Genomic DNA, 16,831 nt, shown 5'->3' with positions numbered 1-16,831 from the left:
CTGTGCCACCGTGCTGCCCATTTGAGTACAACGTACTTTTGAGCAAAACTGATGTCAAAGATTGGCTAAATGATTGCCTTGCACAATTGGTGTTAAATGAGTGCAAATGACGGTTGTGGAACTCAAATGTCAAAATTTGCAAGTAAAAGGTAGCCCCTTCCATAGGACCCCCCGTAACACAGGTTATTTTTCTATACAAAGATTAGCTACATACATATTTATTTACCTACACTCGGTTACAGATGCTGATTCTTCTTGTTTGACTTACTCAAATGGTAAATTTAAGTGTCAGTACAATGTTGGTGAGGACTTTGTCCTCTCACACCAAACACCCACCCACTTTGCATCAACTATCTCTCAAACCAGCGCTTCTCGGCCTTTTGGCTAAGATCAAGTGTCTGTAGATTGAGCCTTTGGTTCAGATCTGGTATGTCTCTCTTGTGGGGACCATGAATTGGATTCAATTTGAATTAGTTTTTTGGAGCAGGCGAGGAGCTGGTTTAGGGGTTCGCCCCTGACCCACACTCTGAGCCCTGGCTTGGTAACTCAGAAAAGGTTAAAAAAAGAACTCTCTCTCAAACCTGTCCCTTCTCCTTTCAGCTGCCCTGGAGTCGAGAGGCCAAATGTATGTTTATTGCCAAATGCCTGACTGTTGTCATATTTCTACTTGCACACAGCGAGGAGTGTGGGCACTGGCAGTCTGGTGCTTTTGGCTGCTCCTCTTGTTGATGTACTTGATTCTCACTACTGACTACTGAGGCTTGATATGTTTTATTTTACGTGTGCTTTCTTTCTCTCTCTTGCTTTGTGTTTGTCAGTGTGCCAGAATTGTAGGTTAAACCTTGGGCCCTGATTTGGGGAAAAAACATGATTATCTTTGGCGGACCCGTTGAAACTTGCAAAGCCCCCGTTGACAACGCCAGTTCTACATATAATTCAAAATTTGACCCCTCTCTTGACATTGATATTCTTATCCATAAACCTTTTCTTGTGCCATACAAAAACATACAACTTTCATTTATATAGCGCCTTTAACTTAGTCAAATGCCCCAAGGCACTCGACAGGGGGGTTATGCAAAAGAACACTTGTCACCAAATCACAGAGGAGGTATGGTATTAGGACGTATGACCAGAAGGTTGACCAAAATGTGTCTTTAAAGAGGAAAGAGGGGTCGGGAGGTGGAAAGGTTTAGGGAGGAAATTCCAAAGCTTTAGAGATAATGAAAAATGGGAATGACAAGAGGCCAGAATTGGAGGAATGCAGTTAGCTCAGAGGGATATAGGGCTGGAAGATATTGCAGCGATAAGGAGATGCCACGATGGAATTGGAAAATAAGGATGAGAACTTTAGAATTGTCTAGAAGATGCAAGAAACCACCCTAAAGGATGTGGAATGCCTTCTGTAATAGACCAGGACTGAGATCCAAAAAGCCACATTTTTGATAGTGTTTAATAAATCATTTTTAAAAAAGCAGGTTGTTTTTACAATCCTGATGCCAGAAGGCATTTTGGCCCAACACTTAGACCGAGGTTAGGAATCAATAATTAATCCTGAATTAATGCTATTTCCACTTCTGCCCCACATTTGTACATTTTGCAGTTAGTGGTTGTCATGGTGATTGCGTTCCACTGACACCACTTGTCTGCATGTTAATTCCTTATAAAGTAGTCCCCCAACTAATGAGACTAACGTTTCCAATTGGTTGGAATTGTATAATGATAATAGATAATATAACATGCAGTATACTACAAAAATATTTCCCATGATTGACCCATATCATATCAGCTGTGGGAAGGCCAGAGATTTACTGATTTTATTATAAATGGATGCTGCTAAATTAATTGTTTTCAATACCGAACTCTAACATATCAAAAAAGTACAAGCAAAAAATTCTTACACAAAGCTGCAGAGTGAAACACCTGAATGTAGATAGCAGGGAAATACCAAATAATCACCCAGCGGCAGCCACAATTTAAAAAAAAAATGGTTGCCCACTTTTATGAAACATTGTAGCTATTCAACCAAATATTAACAACACACCGTGGAAATCCCACCGTGGATTAATATGAATATCCAATTACCTCCAGTCCAAGGGAATGCTTCAGGGTTAAGATGGAATCAAAGGGAAACGTTATTCAATCTAAAAGCAGATGGTATTCGTAAAAGGGGGCTAAATCTTCCTTGACATTGTTTTGCATTATGGAATCGGTAAGGTACTCACAGCGAAAGTTTCTCTGAGTCTCAGATGATGCGTTGGATGCGGTATGCTTCCAGTGGGCCTTCCCGAAGGATTTGGAAAATTGGAAGAACCCTCGAGAGTGTTGGCCTCCCCCTAGTTGGCCAGGAATCTACAATAAAGCAGGCTGTATACTCTATTCCTCAGAATACCTCATCCTCTTGGTTGAAATTGAAAGGTGATGGTATTATTGCTCTATATAAGAAACATGTATGTTCAAACAATTAATATATAGCGAGGGAAGATAGTCTTCCAATGCCATGAGTACAGTAATCTGTAGTCCACCTGGGGTTAAATACAATTAGCCTATTTTGCTTATCATTGCTCCGAGCTTCACTGGGAAAACACTAGGTAGTTGGTGACAGGTGGAAGTGCACCAGCTTGATTTGTCCTCCAAAGGCAAATTGTTTACTGATCCTCCCCCCCACCCCTTTGCCTGGACTTACGCCTGCAGATTTGTAACTTAGTTGCGAAATTAGATATTGGTTAGTTTTAATGAGAATGATAAAGAATATTGGGAACAGCACTGTTCGCCATGAAGGAAACAATATTCCCACCCCCCTCCCAGTTGCTTGTCACGAACAGGTCCTCAAAGATGCTGGTGAATTGCCTCCATGTATTGTGGAAACCTTCTTCCGATCTCCTGATGGCAAATTTTATTTTCTCCCATTTGAGGAATTCCGTTAAGTCAATCAGCCAGTCCGCGGCCTTGGGTGGCGGATCTCCAGCCGAGATGTGGGGCGGGATTCTCCGACCCCCCCCGCCGGGCTGGAGAATCGGCGGGGAACGGCGTGAATCCCACCCCTGCCGGCTGCCGGGTTATCCGGCGTCGGGGTTTTGGCGGGGGCGGGCATCGCGCCGCGCCAGTCAGCAGTCGCTGGCAGCAGCCCCCCCATCGATTCCATGGCCCGCGATGGGCTGAGCGGCCACCCGTTTTAGGCCAGTCCCGCCGGCGTAAATTAGTCATAGTATTTACCGGCGGGACCTGGCTCTGCGGGCGGCTTCCGGGGTCCTCGGGCGGGCGCGGGGGATCTGGCCCCGGGGGCTGCCCCCACGGTGGCCTGGCCCGCGATTGGGGCCCACCGATCCACGGGCGGGCCTGTGCCATGGGGGCATTCTTTCCCTCCGCACCGGCTGCTGTGGACCTCCGCCATGGCCGGTGCTGAGACGAACCCCCCTGCGCATGCGCTGGGATGAAGCCAGAGCACGCTGGCGCTCCCGAGCATGCGCCAACTTGCGGCGGCCGGCGGAGGCCCTTCGGCACTGGTTGGCGTGGCACAAAGCCCCGTCCCCGCCGGTTGGCACGACGCCAACCCCGCCGGTGCCGGCCTAGCCCCTGAAGGTGCGGAGGGAGAATCCCACCGTGTAAGGGAGAATCCCACCCGAAGTCTCTGGCGGGCGATCGGGAGGCATATGCTAACACATCTGCCCCTTTCCCTGTAAAGAGCTTTGGCTGTTTCAACACATCAAAGACTGCGACTAGCGATATGGCTTCACCCTCACCTCCACAACCCTGGACATTGCTTTGAAAAAGGCAGTCCAGCACCCGACAACTTTAAGGCAGGACCAGAACATGAGTGTGGTTGGCTGAGCCTCCCTGATACTGTTCACATTTGCCCTCCAGCTCTGGGAAGAACCTGCTCGTGCGTGTCCTGGTCAAGTGAGCCCTGTGCACTACCTTTAGCTGTATTAAGCTCAACCTGAGCGTGAGGTGGTGGAGTTTGCCCTATGCAGTGGTTTGATCCAAAGTCCTTCCCCTATCACCATGCCCAGCACCTCCCCCCACCTTTCCTGTGTCTCATCTAGTGGCGCCCTTACCTCTTGTAACATTCGTCCATACATGTCGGCGCAGTTACCATCCTAATTTGTCCGCTGCAAGTAATCTGTCCAGTAGGGTGTGTCCAGGTAGCTGAGAGATTTTTGTGACTTCTTTGCGGAGGAAGTCCATCAGTTTTAGGTATCGGAGAGCATTTCCTTTTGGGAACTAAGAGTTTTTCTGTTGGTTACTGCAGGGTTGCCTCTCTGCCCTCAACGTACAAGTCTCCTACTGTCAGTAACCCTTCATCCTGTCTCCACATTTTGAAGGAGGCATCTATTGTTGCCGGGATGAATTTATGGTTTTTGCAGATGGGGGCCGCAGCAGACATTGCACCAAGATTGAAATGGTGCCTGAACTGGTTCCAGGTCCTTAGCTTTACCACCACCACTGGGTTTTCAAATATTTGACTTGAGGAAATGGGAGTCGGATCGTGGCCAATGCTCGGAGGGATGTCCCCATTCAGGAGGTCCCCGACATTCACAACAATTCTGCCTCCGGCTCTCTCACCCACCCCCATACCCTTTCTGCATTTGCCACCAGTACAAGAATAGGAGGTTCGGCAGCACCAGACCCCCCATATTCCTCCCTCTTTGTAAGGCACACATATGGATTATTGTTTTTAACTGCCAACGCAAATGCCATTATTAATTTACCTATCTTGGTGAAGAATGCCTTAGAACATAGAACATAGAACATTGCAGCGCAGTACAGGCCCTTCGGCCCTCGATGTTGCACCGACCTGTGAAACCAATCTAAAGCCCATCTACACTATTCCATTATCATCCATATGTTTATCCAATGACCATTTAAATGCCCTGAATGTTGTCCACTACTGTTGCAGGCAGGGCATTCCACACCCTTACTACTCTCTGAGTAAAGAACCTACCTCTGACATCTGTCCTATATCTATCTCCCCTCAATTTAAAGCTATGTCCCCTCATGCTAGCCATTGCTATCCGAGGAAAAAGGCTCTCACTGTCCATCCTATCTAATCCTCTGATCATCTTGTATGCCTCTATTAAGTCACCTCTTAACCTTCTTCTCTCTAACGAAAACAGCCTCAAGTCCCTCAGCCTTTCCTCATAAGATCTTCCCTCCATACTAGGCAACATTCTGGTAAATCTCCTCTGCACCCTTTCCAATGCTTCCACATCCTTCCTATAATGCGGCGACCAGAATTGCACGCAATACTCCAAATGCGGCCGCACCAGAGTTTTGTACAGCTGCAACATGACCTCATGGCTCTGAAACTCAATCCCTCTACCAATAAAAGCTAACACACCATACGCCTTCTTAACAACCCTCTCAACCTGGGTGGCAACTTTCAGGGATCTATGTACATGGACACCGAGATCTCTCTGCTCATCCACACTGCCAAGAATCTTACCATTAGCCCAGTACTCTGTCTTCCTGTTATTCCTTCCAAAATGAATCACCTCACATTTTTCTGCATTAAACTCCATTTGCCACCTCTCAGCCCAGCACTGCAGCTTATCTATGTCCCTCTGTAACTTGTAACATCCTTCCGCACTGTCCACAACTCCACCGACTTTAGTGTCATCTGCAAATTTACTCACCCATCCTTCTACGCCCTCCTCCAGGTCATTTATAAAAATGACAAACAGCAGTGGCCCCAAAACAGATCCTTGTGGTACACCACTAGTAACTGAACTGCTGAACATTTCCCATCAACCACCACCCTCTGTCTTCTTACAGCTCACCAATTTCTGATCCAAACCGCTAAATCACCCTCAACCCCATGCCTCTGTATTTTCTGCAATAGCCTATCATGGGGAATCTTATCAAATGCTTTACTGAAATCCATATACACCACATCAACTGCTTTACCCTCGTCCACCTGTTTGGTCACCTTCTCAAAAAACTTAATAAGGTTTGTGAGGCACGACCTACCCTTCACAAAACCGTGTTGACGATCCCTAACCAAATTATTCCTTTCTAGATGATTATAAATCCTATCTCTTATAATCCTTTCCAAAATGTTGCCCACAACAGAAGTAAGGCTCACTGGTCTATAGTTACCTGGGTTGTCTCTACTCCCCTTCTTGAACAAGGGGACAACATTTGCTATCCTCCAGTCTTCTGACACGATTCCTGTAGATGATGACGACATAAAGATCAAAGCCGAAGGCTCTGCTATCTCCTCCCTAGCTTCCCAGAGAATCCTAGGATAAATCCCATCCAGCCCAGGGGATTTTTCTGTTTTCACACTTTCCAGAATTGCTAACACCTCCTCCTTATGAACCTCAATCCCATCTAGCCTAGTAGCCTGTATCTCAGTATTCTCCTCGACAACATTGTCTTTTTCCTGTGTGAATACTGACGAAAAATATTCATTTAGTGCCTCTCCTATCTCCTCGGACATCCACCCACAACTTCCCGCTACTGTCCTTGACTGGCCCTACTCTTACCCTCGTCATTCTTTTATTCCTGACATACCTATAGAAAGCTTAAGGGTTTTCCTTGATCCTGCCTGCCAAGGACTTCTCATGTCCCCTCCTGGCTCTTCTTAGCTCTCTCTTTAGGTCCTTCCTACCTAACTTGTAACTCTCGAGCGCCCTTACTGAACCTTCATGTCTCATCTTTACATAAGCCTCCTTCTTCCACTTGACAAGTGTTTCGACTGCCTTAGTAAACCACGGTTCCCTCGCTCGACCACTTCCTCCCTGCCTGACAGGTACATACTTATCAGTGACACACAGTAGCTGTTCCTTGAACAAGCTTCACATTTCAATTGTGCCCATCCCCTGCAGTTTCCTTCCCCATGCTACGCATCCTTAGTCTTGCCTAATCGCATCATAATTGTCTTTCTTCCAGCTATAACTCTTGCCCTGCGGTATATACCTATCTCTTTCCATCGCTAAAGTCAATGTAACCGAATTGTGGTCACTATCACCAAAGTGCCTACTTCCAAATCTAACACCTGACCAGGTTCACTACCCATTACCAAATCCAATGTGACCTCGCCTCTTGTTGGCCTATCTACATACTGTGTCAGGAAACCCTCCTGCACATATTGGACAAAAAATGACCCATCTAAAGTATTCGAACTATAGCGTTTCCAGTCAATATTTGGAAAGTTAAAGTCCCCCATAACAACCACCCTGTTACTTTCGCTCTTATCCAGAATCACCTTTGCAATCCTTTCCTCTACATCTCTGGAACTTTTCGGAGGCCTATAGAAAACCCCTAACAGGGTGACCTCTCCTTTCCTGTTTTTAACCTCAGCCCATACTACCTCAGTAGATGAGTCCTCATCAAACGTCCTTTCTGCCACCGTAATACTGTCCTTGACTAACAATGCCACACCTCCCCCTCTTTTATCACCTTCCCTGAGCTTACTGAAAAATCTAAACCCTGGAACCTGCAACTATCAAACCTGTCCCTGCTCTATCCATGTCTCCGAAATGGCCACAACATCAAAGTCCCAGGGACCAACCCATGCTGCAAGTTCACCCACCTTATTCCGGATGCTCCTGGCGTTGAAGCAGACACACTTCAAACCACCTTCATGCCTGCCGGTACACTCCTGCGACCTTGAAACATCATGGACCCTGACACCTGGGAGGCAACACACCAACTGTGAGTCTCTCTCGTTCCCACAGAATCTCCTATCTGACCCCCTAACTATGGAGTCCCCAATGGCTAATGCTCTACTCCTCTCCCCCCTTCCTTGGAGAAGAAGATTGGGAGGGATCTGAACAGGAAGAGAAATCTTAGCAGCATGGTCATTTTTATTGTCTGCACTCTTCCCACCAGGGAGCGCATCCCACCTCCACGGATCTCCACAGGGCAGCACGGTAGCATTGTGGATAGCACAATTGCTTCACAGCTCCAGGGTCCCAGGTTCGATTCCCGGTTTGGGTCACTGTCTGTGTGGAGTCTGCACGTTCTCCCAGTGTGTGCGTGGGTTTCCTCCGGGTGCTCCGGTTTCCTCCCACAGTCCAAAGATGTGCAGGTTAGGTGGACTGGCCATGCTAAATTGCCCTTCGTGTCCAAAATTGCCCTTAGTGTTGGGTGGGGTTACTGGGTTATGGGGATAGGGTGGAGGTGTGGACCTTGGGTAGGGTGCTCTTTCCAAGAGCTGGTGCAGACTCGATGGGCCGAATGGCCTCCTTCTGCACTGTAAATTCTATGATCTATGATCTATCTGTCTCCACCTCTTCCCCTTGGCTTCACAGGTTTCACTTATGGATCTGTGTCCAGTTGTGGGCTATCTGGATTCCCATCCATTGGAATTTGGTTTGGGCCAGTTGGAACAGCAGAGTCCCCAGCTCTGGTTTCCCCCCTTGGAGTTCACAGGAAAGATTTCGCTCTTTCTCAGATTAAGGTTTGAACCTGAGAAGGCTCCAAACTCCCTGAGGAGTTCCATTATTTTTTCCATGGTGGTTAGGGGTTTGAAAGTTAGAGGAGCAAGTCATCCGCATAGAGTCAAATTCTGTGCTGTTTCCCCTTTGGATGCCTTTCTACCCCTTTGATGACCGGAGGGTGATAGCCAGTGCCTCAATTGCCAGAGCAAATAGCAACAGGTCCAATGGGCAGCCCTGCCTCATGCCACTGTGCAACCGGAAGCATTCAGCGTGGTGATGTTTGTCCGCACACTCGCCATGGAAATGCTGTACAGTAGTTTCACCCATGAGGTGAACCCTGGCCCAAACCCAAACTGTTTCAGCATCTCCATGGGATACCTCTATTCAACTCTGTCAAACGTCCTCTTCACGTCCAGGGAGATGATCACTTCTGTTGATTTCTTCCTGGGTGGGGTCACAATCACATTCAGCTGTTAGTTGTCTGCTCTTGACAAATCTCGTCTGATCTTCCACAACTATTTCGAATCATAGAATCCCTACAGTGCCGAAGGAGGCCATTTTGCCCATTGAATTTGCACCGACCATCTGAAAGAGCATCGTAGACAGGCGCCTGCCCAATCACTGAAACCCCGTAATGCCACCTAACCCGCAGATCGTTGGACACTAAGGGAAAATTTAGCATGCCAATATACCTAACCTGCACATCCTTGGACTATGGGAGGAAACCAGAGTACCCGGGGGAAACCCACGCAGACACGGGGAGAATGTGAAAACTCCACACAGACAGTCATTCAAAGCCAGAATTGAACCTGGGTCCCTGGTGCTGTGAGGCAACAGTGCTAACCACTGTGCTATCATGCAGCCCTTCTGGCAAGCAACTCTCCAGTCGCCTCGCCAGAACCTTCGCCCACTTTAGTGCCAGTGAGATGGATCAGTATGACCTGCATTCCATCGGGTCATTGTAATTTTTAGGGATCAATGATAATTGAGGCCTGTGCTAATGTGGGCGGCAGGGCACTTCTCGACAGGAAGTGATTAAACATCTCCTGAAGGTGTGGGGCCAATTCTGCCGCAAACTTCGTATACAGGTCCACCGGGAATCCATCCCGACCCGGCGCCTTGTCCAACTGCACGTGTTGATGCCCTCCATGACCTCCCCCAGTCCTAGCAGTGCTTCCAGTCCCAGGTTCTTTTCCTCCCCCACTGCTGATGTGTCCAGCACTTTGAGAAACTGTTTCATCTTCGAGTCCCTCTCCAGGGGCTTGGAGCTGTACAGTCCCCGGTAAAAGGTCGCGAAGGCCTCGTTGATCATATTTGGCGCTGTGACTAGCCTGTTATTTCTATCCCTCACCTGCACTATCTCCCTTGTGCCTGCCTGATTTCTCAGCTGATGTGCTAGTAGAAAGTTGGTCTTGTCTATGTGGTCATATAAGATCCCCAATGTCTGGTGGAGCTGGTTCACTGCTTTCCCAGTGGAGAGCAGGTCAAATTCCATTTGTAGTTTTGTTCCTTTCCACCATGTGGTATTATCAGGTATTGGTTAAACCTGGGGGTTTACCATTGGCTGTATAGCATGTAGCTCCGCCCTGATAGGCGGGGTATAAGAGTTGGTGCCGTCCCAGCAGCCCTCATTCTGTACCTGAGCTGCTGGGGAACAGTTCTAGTCTATTAAAGCCTTCAGTTATGCTTTAACTTCGTCTTTGCAGTTATTGATCATGCATCACACCAGCAGCTCCACAGTCAGGGCCATGGAGTACCATCGATACACCTCCAATATGGAGTCGATCTGCCGTTGCCTCGCTGCACTTTCCTTACGGTCCTTGAGAGCTCTGAATGCTATAATTTCTCCCTAATCACAACCTTCAGTGCCTCGCAGAGCATGGAGGGTGAGAACTCCCCATTTTGATTACATATCCGTGAATGGCTTGTGATATTTTTTTGCGAAACGCCTTGTCAGCAAGGGGGGCTGTGTCCATCCTCTATGGGGGGCACTGGGCCCGGCCCGTCACCAACCTCACATCCCTGTAGTGTGGTGCGTGGTCCAGTATTACTATCGTGGAATATTCTGCCCCTACTATCCCTGGAAGCACTGATTTACCCACTACATGGAAGTTGATACAGGAGTAGACTTTGTGAACATGGGAGAAGAAAGAGAACTCCTCAGACATTTGAACCTCCATGGGTCCACTCCACGTACCCCCCAATCTGCCCCATAAAGGTGTTTAGCTCCTTCGCCATTCCCAATTTTGTCCCTGATCTGAGTCTCGATACTCCGGTTTCCTCCCACAGTCCAAAGGTGTGCAGGTTAGGTGGATTGGCCATGATAAATTGCCCCTTAGAGTCTAAAGGATAAGGTGAGGTTACGGGGATAGAGCGGGAGAGTCTGTCTAGGGAGGGTGCACTTTCAGAGGGTCGGTGCAGACTCGATGGGCCGAATGGCCTCATTCTGCACAGTAGAGATTCTATGAAAATATAAATTAATGGATGCAGTTTGATGGGATATCTAACAAACTGCAATATTTCAGTAATAAGTGCGTCTAAATTTGTTTGTTTATTGCATCTCACAATCAACTTTGCGAACCCAGAAATCAATTGAGTGGGTTTGTATTTTGATTAATTTAAGAATATTTTTAGTGGTCCTATAATATTAGCACTGATGAAATCAGAAACTACACTCTCACGCACTCTATTAAGTCCCCAGAAGAGTGTGCTAAAGTTCTATTTGCCTGACTCACACAACAGAGTTCAATTTCTTAACAGCTCAGACATAAACATTTGAACACCATTCAGCAATCAGGCAATATTCAACGTCAGTCTTTCAGTTTCTCAATTATTGTGAATACACGATCAATCCTGCCATTTGGAATGCTCAATCTCGTAGTTTTGTGAAAAGGCAGGGCTAACCCAATAGGTACAGGTCCATCATGAGGTGCTATTGACTCAGGAAATGTGCGGAACAAAGAATTACTGAGGCCCCCCCAGAGCGGCGATGCTGCCCAAAAGGACTGGTGGCTCAGTGGAGTCATGGAACTGACAGAACTCAAAGGAAGCACTTTGACACTTTTCTCTCGGGATAGTCCAAATTATACGGGGCTTTCAGGCTGCTGATCTCGAGGGAACATGGGCCTGAGCAGGAATGGAACACTTTGGGTTCACAGTACCTACGATAAGTGGAAGAGGGGAGGAGGAAGGGAAATGTAAGCACTGGTGTTGGGATCCTGGTTTACCAGAGATGAGGGGCGAAATTCTCCATTATCGGCGGAAAGTCCGCCGATCGGCGCAAAAAACGGCGCAAATCCCACTTGCGTCACGTCATAAAAATGGGCCGATAGTCTGCAGCCCGAAATGGGCTAGCAGCGACGTAACGGGATCCGCGCTTGCGCAGTGGTTCACGCCGTGCAGCGTCATACGCGCTGCACGGCGTGACGGCTCATAAGGCCGCGCAGCTCCCCCCCACCCGACCGGAACAGCCGACCGCAACACCCGACTTGATGGCTGGCCGTCGCTCAGCCCCGAGGTTCGAGTCACGCGATGTGGAGGCGCTCCTGGACGCGGTGGAGCAGAGGAGGGACGCCCTGTATCCCGGGCACGGCCGCAGAGTTGCCCCACGCCACAGCCGGCGTCTGTGGAGGGAGGTGGCAGAGGCCGTCACCGCTGTGGCCCTAACACCACGGACAGGCACCCAGTGCCACAAGAAGGTGAACGACCTCGTCAGGGTGAGCCTCCCCCATATCCCCCATATCCCCCCTCCCCCAAATCCCCCCCATCCCCATATCCCCCCTCCCCATATCCCCCCTCCCCCATATCCCCCATATCCCCCCTCCCCCATATCCCCCCTCCCCCATATTCCCCCCTCCCCCATATCCCCCTCCCCCATATCCCCCCTCCCCCATATCCCCCATATCCCCCCTCCCCCATATCCCCCCTCCCCATATCCCCCATATCCCCCCTCCCCCATATCCCCCCTCCCCCATATCCCCCATATCCCCCCTCCCCCATATCCCTCATATCCCCCCCCTCCCCCATATCCCCCCTCCCCCATATCCCCCCTCCCCCATATCCCCCCTCCCCCATATCCCCCCCTCCCCCATATCCCCCCTCCCCCATATCCCCCCTCCCCCATATCCCCCATATCCCCCCTCCCCCATATCCCCCCTCCCCCATATCCCCCATATCCCCCCTCCCCCATATCCCCCCTCCCCCATATCACCCATATCCCCCCTCCCCCATATCCCCCCCTCCCCCATATCACCCATACCCCCCCTCCCCCATATCCCCCCTCCCCCATATCCCCCATATCCCCCCCTCCCCATATCCCCCATATCCCCCCTCCCCCATATTCCCCCCTCCCCCATATCCCCCATATCCCCCCTCCCCCATATCCCCCCTCCCCATATCCCCCATATCCCCCCTCCCCCATATCCCCCATATTCCCCCCTCCCCCATATCCCCCATATCCCCCCTCCCCCATATCCCCCCTCCCCCATATCCCCCCTCCCCCATATCCCCAAGTGAATCCAGCCCTAACCTTAACCTCTGCAATGCACGCGCAACCGATGGCGTGCATTCATATACCTGCCTAACACTGTTGCCTTTTACCCCTGCCACCACCCCCTCCCCCCTAGGAGAAGCGCGCACACAACAATAGGGAGCATGTGAGGACTGGAGGAGGGCCCGCTGATGAGAGGCCACTGACCGTGCACGAGGAAAGGGCCCTGAAACTGGCTGGCGGACCTGAGGACCGGGAGGTTGCTGATGCAGAGGTCGGGGCCCCACGAGCAAGTGAGCCACCAACAGCCCGTCCCCATATCCCCCCTCCCCTATATCCCCCTCCCCCGTATCACCTGATCACTGCCTGATGTCTAACCATGCATGCTTCATTGTGTATCGCAGGACCAAACGTCCAGGCACCCATCCCCGCAGATGCACACCGCCCGCAGGATGCCCCTCGGAGACCACAGGAGACGGAGAGACCCGCACCCTCCAGCATGCGACGCCCGCAGGATGCCCCTCGGAGACCACGGGAGACGGAGAGACCCGCACCCTCCAGCATGCGACGCCCGCAGGATGCCCCTCGGAGACCACAGGAGACGGAGAGACCCGCACCCTCCAGCATGCGACGCCCGCAGGATGCCCCTCGGAGACCATGGGAGACGGAGAGACCCGCACCCTCCAGCATGCGACGCCCGCAGGATGCCCCTCGGAGACCACGGGAGACGGAGAGACCTGGAGCAACAGGGAGACGACACCCCCGTCACGTGCGGGAGCGACCACCCAGCGATGAGGGGGGCAGCCACAGGCCCCCGTCACATCCGAGCCAGGACACCCCTACCCGGGACACCACTACCCAGGACACCCCTACCCGGGACACCACTACCCAGGACACCCCTACCCGGGACAACAGTACACGGGACACCACTACCCGGGACAGCACTACCCGGGACAGCACTACCCGGGACAGCACTACCCGGGACAGCACTACCCGGGACAGCACTACCCAGGACACCCCTACCCGGGAAGACGAAATACCGGACAGTGACTCAGAGTGGATGGGTGGAGACGAACCCCCACCCCAAAGTGCCATGGACTCAGAGTGGGACGAAGAGCACGACACAACGCCACTGCTGTCACCAACACCCTCCACCATCGCAGAAACACTCACCACGGTTGGGCACTTTAGTGATGAGGCGTCTGGTACACTCACTGGTGCGCACAACACAGCCGTCCCGGTACAGCACGTGGAGGTAGGAGCAGCAGAGGGACCGGGCGGTCGGAGGGCAGCCCAGGCCAAGCGAACATCTGCCGCCCAGATGGATCCCGGGTTCCTGCAGTTACCACACCCACACATAGATCCGATGCAACCACCGACACGGAGACGAGCGAAGAGGGTGACGGGTGGCTTGCGGCGGCTGCGGTCGCAGGTGGAGGAGTCCACCCGCGTCCAGGAGCTGGGAGTGGTCCCGGTCATGCGTGCCACCCAGGCTGACACCGCACGGGTGGCGTCCGCGGTGGAGGCAATGGGTGCGACGGTGTCAGACATGGGGAACGGTTTGCGAGGCCTGGGGCCTTCCGTGCAGGCGGCATCTGTGGCCCAGGAAATGGCTGCCCTCTCACAGGAGGCCATGAGCCAGTGCCAGCGCCACATGGCAGAGGCGCTCAACGCCATAGCCCAGTCTCAGCAGGCCATGGCCCAGTCTCAGCAGGCCATAGCCCAGTCTCTGCAGGCCATGGCCCAGTCTCTGCAGGCCATGGCCCAGTCTCAGCAGGCCATCGCTGAGGGCATCGGCGCCAGTGGCCATGTGCGAGCTGGCGTCGCACTGTCGCAGACCGGGTTCGACAACCCCCTGGGCTCCATGGCTGCAAACCTGCAGACCCCTGTCGATACCAGCACGGGCCTCCAGGACTGGCAGCGCCAGATGTCGGGGGCGCATCGGATGGCCAGTCCGTTCGCATCCCCCACCCATGTAGAGGCCTGGGGGCCATCGGGCACCCCGAGGGAGGAGGAGGTGGTGTGGTCCATCCCGGCTCCCTCTGTAGGGGAGTTCCCGGTACACGGCGACACCTCGGACTCCCCCCCTTCCGTCCCAGGTGCATCGGGTGGGCAACGGGCAGGACAGGCTGGCAGCTCGCCATCCCAGTCGCCCGGGCCGCAGCCTGGCCCATCTAGGCCAGGACGCCCCAGGAAACGGCCGCCAAAGGGATCCAGTGTCAGAGGGCAGGAATCACAGGAGTCCACCTCCAGTTCTGCTGTACCGTCTGGGGAACCACGTAGACGTAGTCAAAGGGCCCGTAAGGCCAAACAATTAGACACTGAGTAAGTTGGCACGGGTGCAGGGCACAGATGAGTTTTAGGGGCTAGGGCACGTGCATGAACTCCTTTGGTTATTAAAGTCAATGTTACACCTACAGAAGCTGCCTTTGTGCTCTGTCCAAAGTGTGCGGGGGTGTCATGTACGTTGAGCGCAAGTGTGTGTGTGAGGGGTGGTCTTACCTCAGCCCCAGGTGAGTCTGCCCCCTTCCCCCTGGGCCGCCATCAACATCCCCCGGGCAGAGGACGGGACCGTGCGCTGCAGTGTCACAGCCGCATGCAGGGATGGTCCGGGTGGATGGTGGTACTGTGGCCATGGGTCAGACATAGTCCAACGATGTAGAGCCAGGAGCTCATCGGAGGCGGGTTGTCATCATTCTCCATGGCCTGCGATAGACACGCGTCCACCCGCAACTGGGTGAGCCCGGCCCGTTGTGCCGCCGGTGGATCGGCAATTGGGGGTGGGCGGGGGTGGTGTGCATGCGGGTGGGGTGTGTGGGGTTGGGGAGGGGGGTGAGGGTGCTGGGTGGGTGGATGGGTGGGGGGTGTGGGTGGTCGGCTGTTGTCATGGTGTGCGGTCTGTGGCCATACTACCCGATTCCCACGCCCATCTAGTCAGTGAAGCGGGCGTCTATCAGTCTGTCCCGTGCCCGCTGGGCCAGCCGGTAACGGTGGACAGCCACCCGCCTGTGTCTACCCCGTCTGCCCTGACCATTGCCCCCATCCCCCTCATCTGGGGAGGACTGGGCCTCTTCCTGCTGCTCCTCCACTCCGCCCTCCTCTGCCTGCGGCACATCGCCCCTCTGCTGGGCTATGTTGTGCAGGACGCAGCACACCACGATGATGCGGCCGACCCTATCTGACCGATACTGGAGGGCGCCCCCAGAGAGGTCCAGGCATCTGAAACGCATCTTCAGCACGCCAAAGCACCTCTCGATCACTCCCCTTGTCGCTACATGGGCATCATTGTAGCGGTTCTCCGCCTCATTGCGTGGCCTCTGTATAGGCGTCATCAGCCACGATCGCAATGGGTAGCCCCTGTCGCCCAGCAACCAGCCCCTCAGCCGGGGATGGCGTCCCTCGTACATGCCGGGGATGGATGACCGCGACAACACGAATGAGTCGTGTACACTGCCTGGGTGACGGGCGCAGACGTGCAGGATCATCATGCGGTGGTCGCAGACCACCTGTACGTTCATTGAATAGGTCCCCTTCCTATTAGTGAACACGGCCCTGTTCTCTGCAGGTGGCCGCACGGCGACGTGCATCCCATCGATCGCGCCCTGGACCATGGGGAACCCGGCAACGGCAGAGAAGCCCACGGCCCGGGCATCTTGGCTGGCCCGGTCCACGGGGAAGCAGATGTAGCGGTGGGCCATGGCATAAAGGGCATCTGTCACTGCCCGGATGCACCGATGCACCGATGTCTGCGATATGCCGGACAGGTCCCCACTCGGTGCCTGGAATGACCCCGTTGCATAAAAGTTCAGGGCCACCGTAACCTTGACGGACACGGGGAGAGGGTGTCCCCCGCCAGTGCCACGCGGTGACAGGTGTGCCAGCAGGTGGCAGATGTGTGCCACGGTTTCCCGGCTCATCCGGAGTCTCGTCCTGCATTCCCGGTCCGTGAGGTCCTGGT

General features: G+C 52.8%; 1 non-coding gene across 1 annotated transcript; it reads left to right on the top strand.

The window, feature by feature from the left end:
• The first annotated feature begins 364 nt into the window (after positions 1-364).
• On the top strand, positions 365-558 carry LOC140392210 (U2 spliceosomal RNA). The gene has a single exon (XR_011935274.1). It is a non-coding gene; the product is annotated as a U2 spliceosomal RNA (small nuclear RNA).
• The last annotated feature ends 16,273 nt before the right edge of the window (positions 559-16,831 follow it).

The sequence above is a fragment of the Scyliorhinus torazame genome, chromosome 15 (assembly GCF_047496885.1).
Source record: "Scyliorhinus torazame isolate Kashiwa2021f chromosome 15, sScyTor2.1, whole genome shotgun sequence".
NCBI classification, from domain to species: Eukaryota; Metazoa; Chordata; class Chondrichthyes; order Carcharhiniformes; family Scyliorhinidae; genus Scyliorhinus; species Scyliorhinus torazame.
The sequence above is the reverse complement of the archived record's forward strand: the minus strand, read 5'-3'. Positions and strand labels throughout refer to the sequence as shown.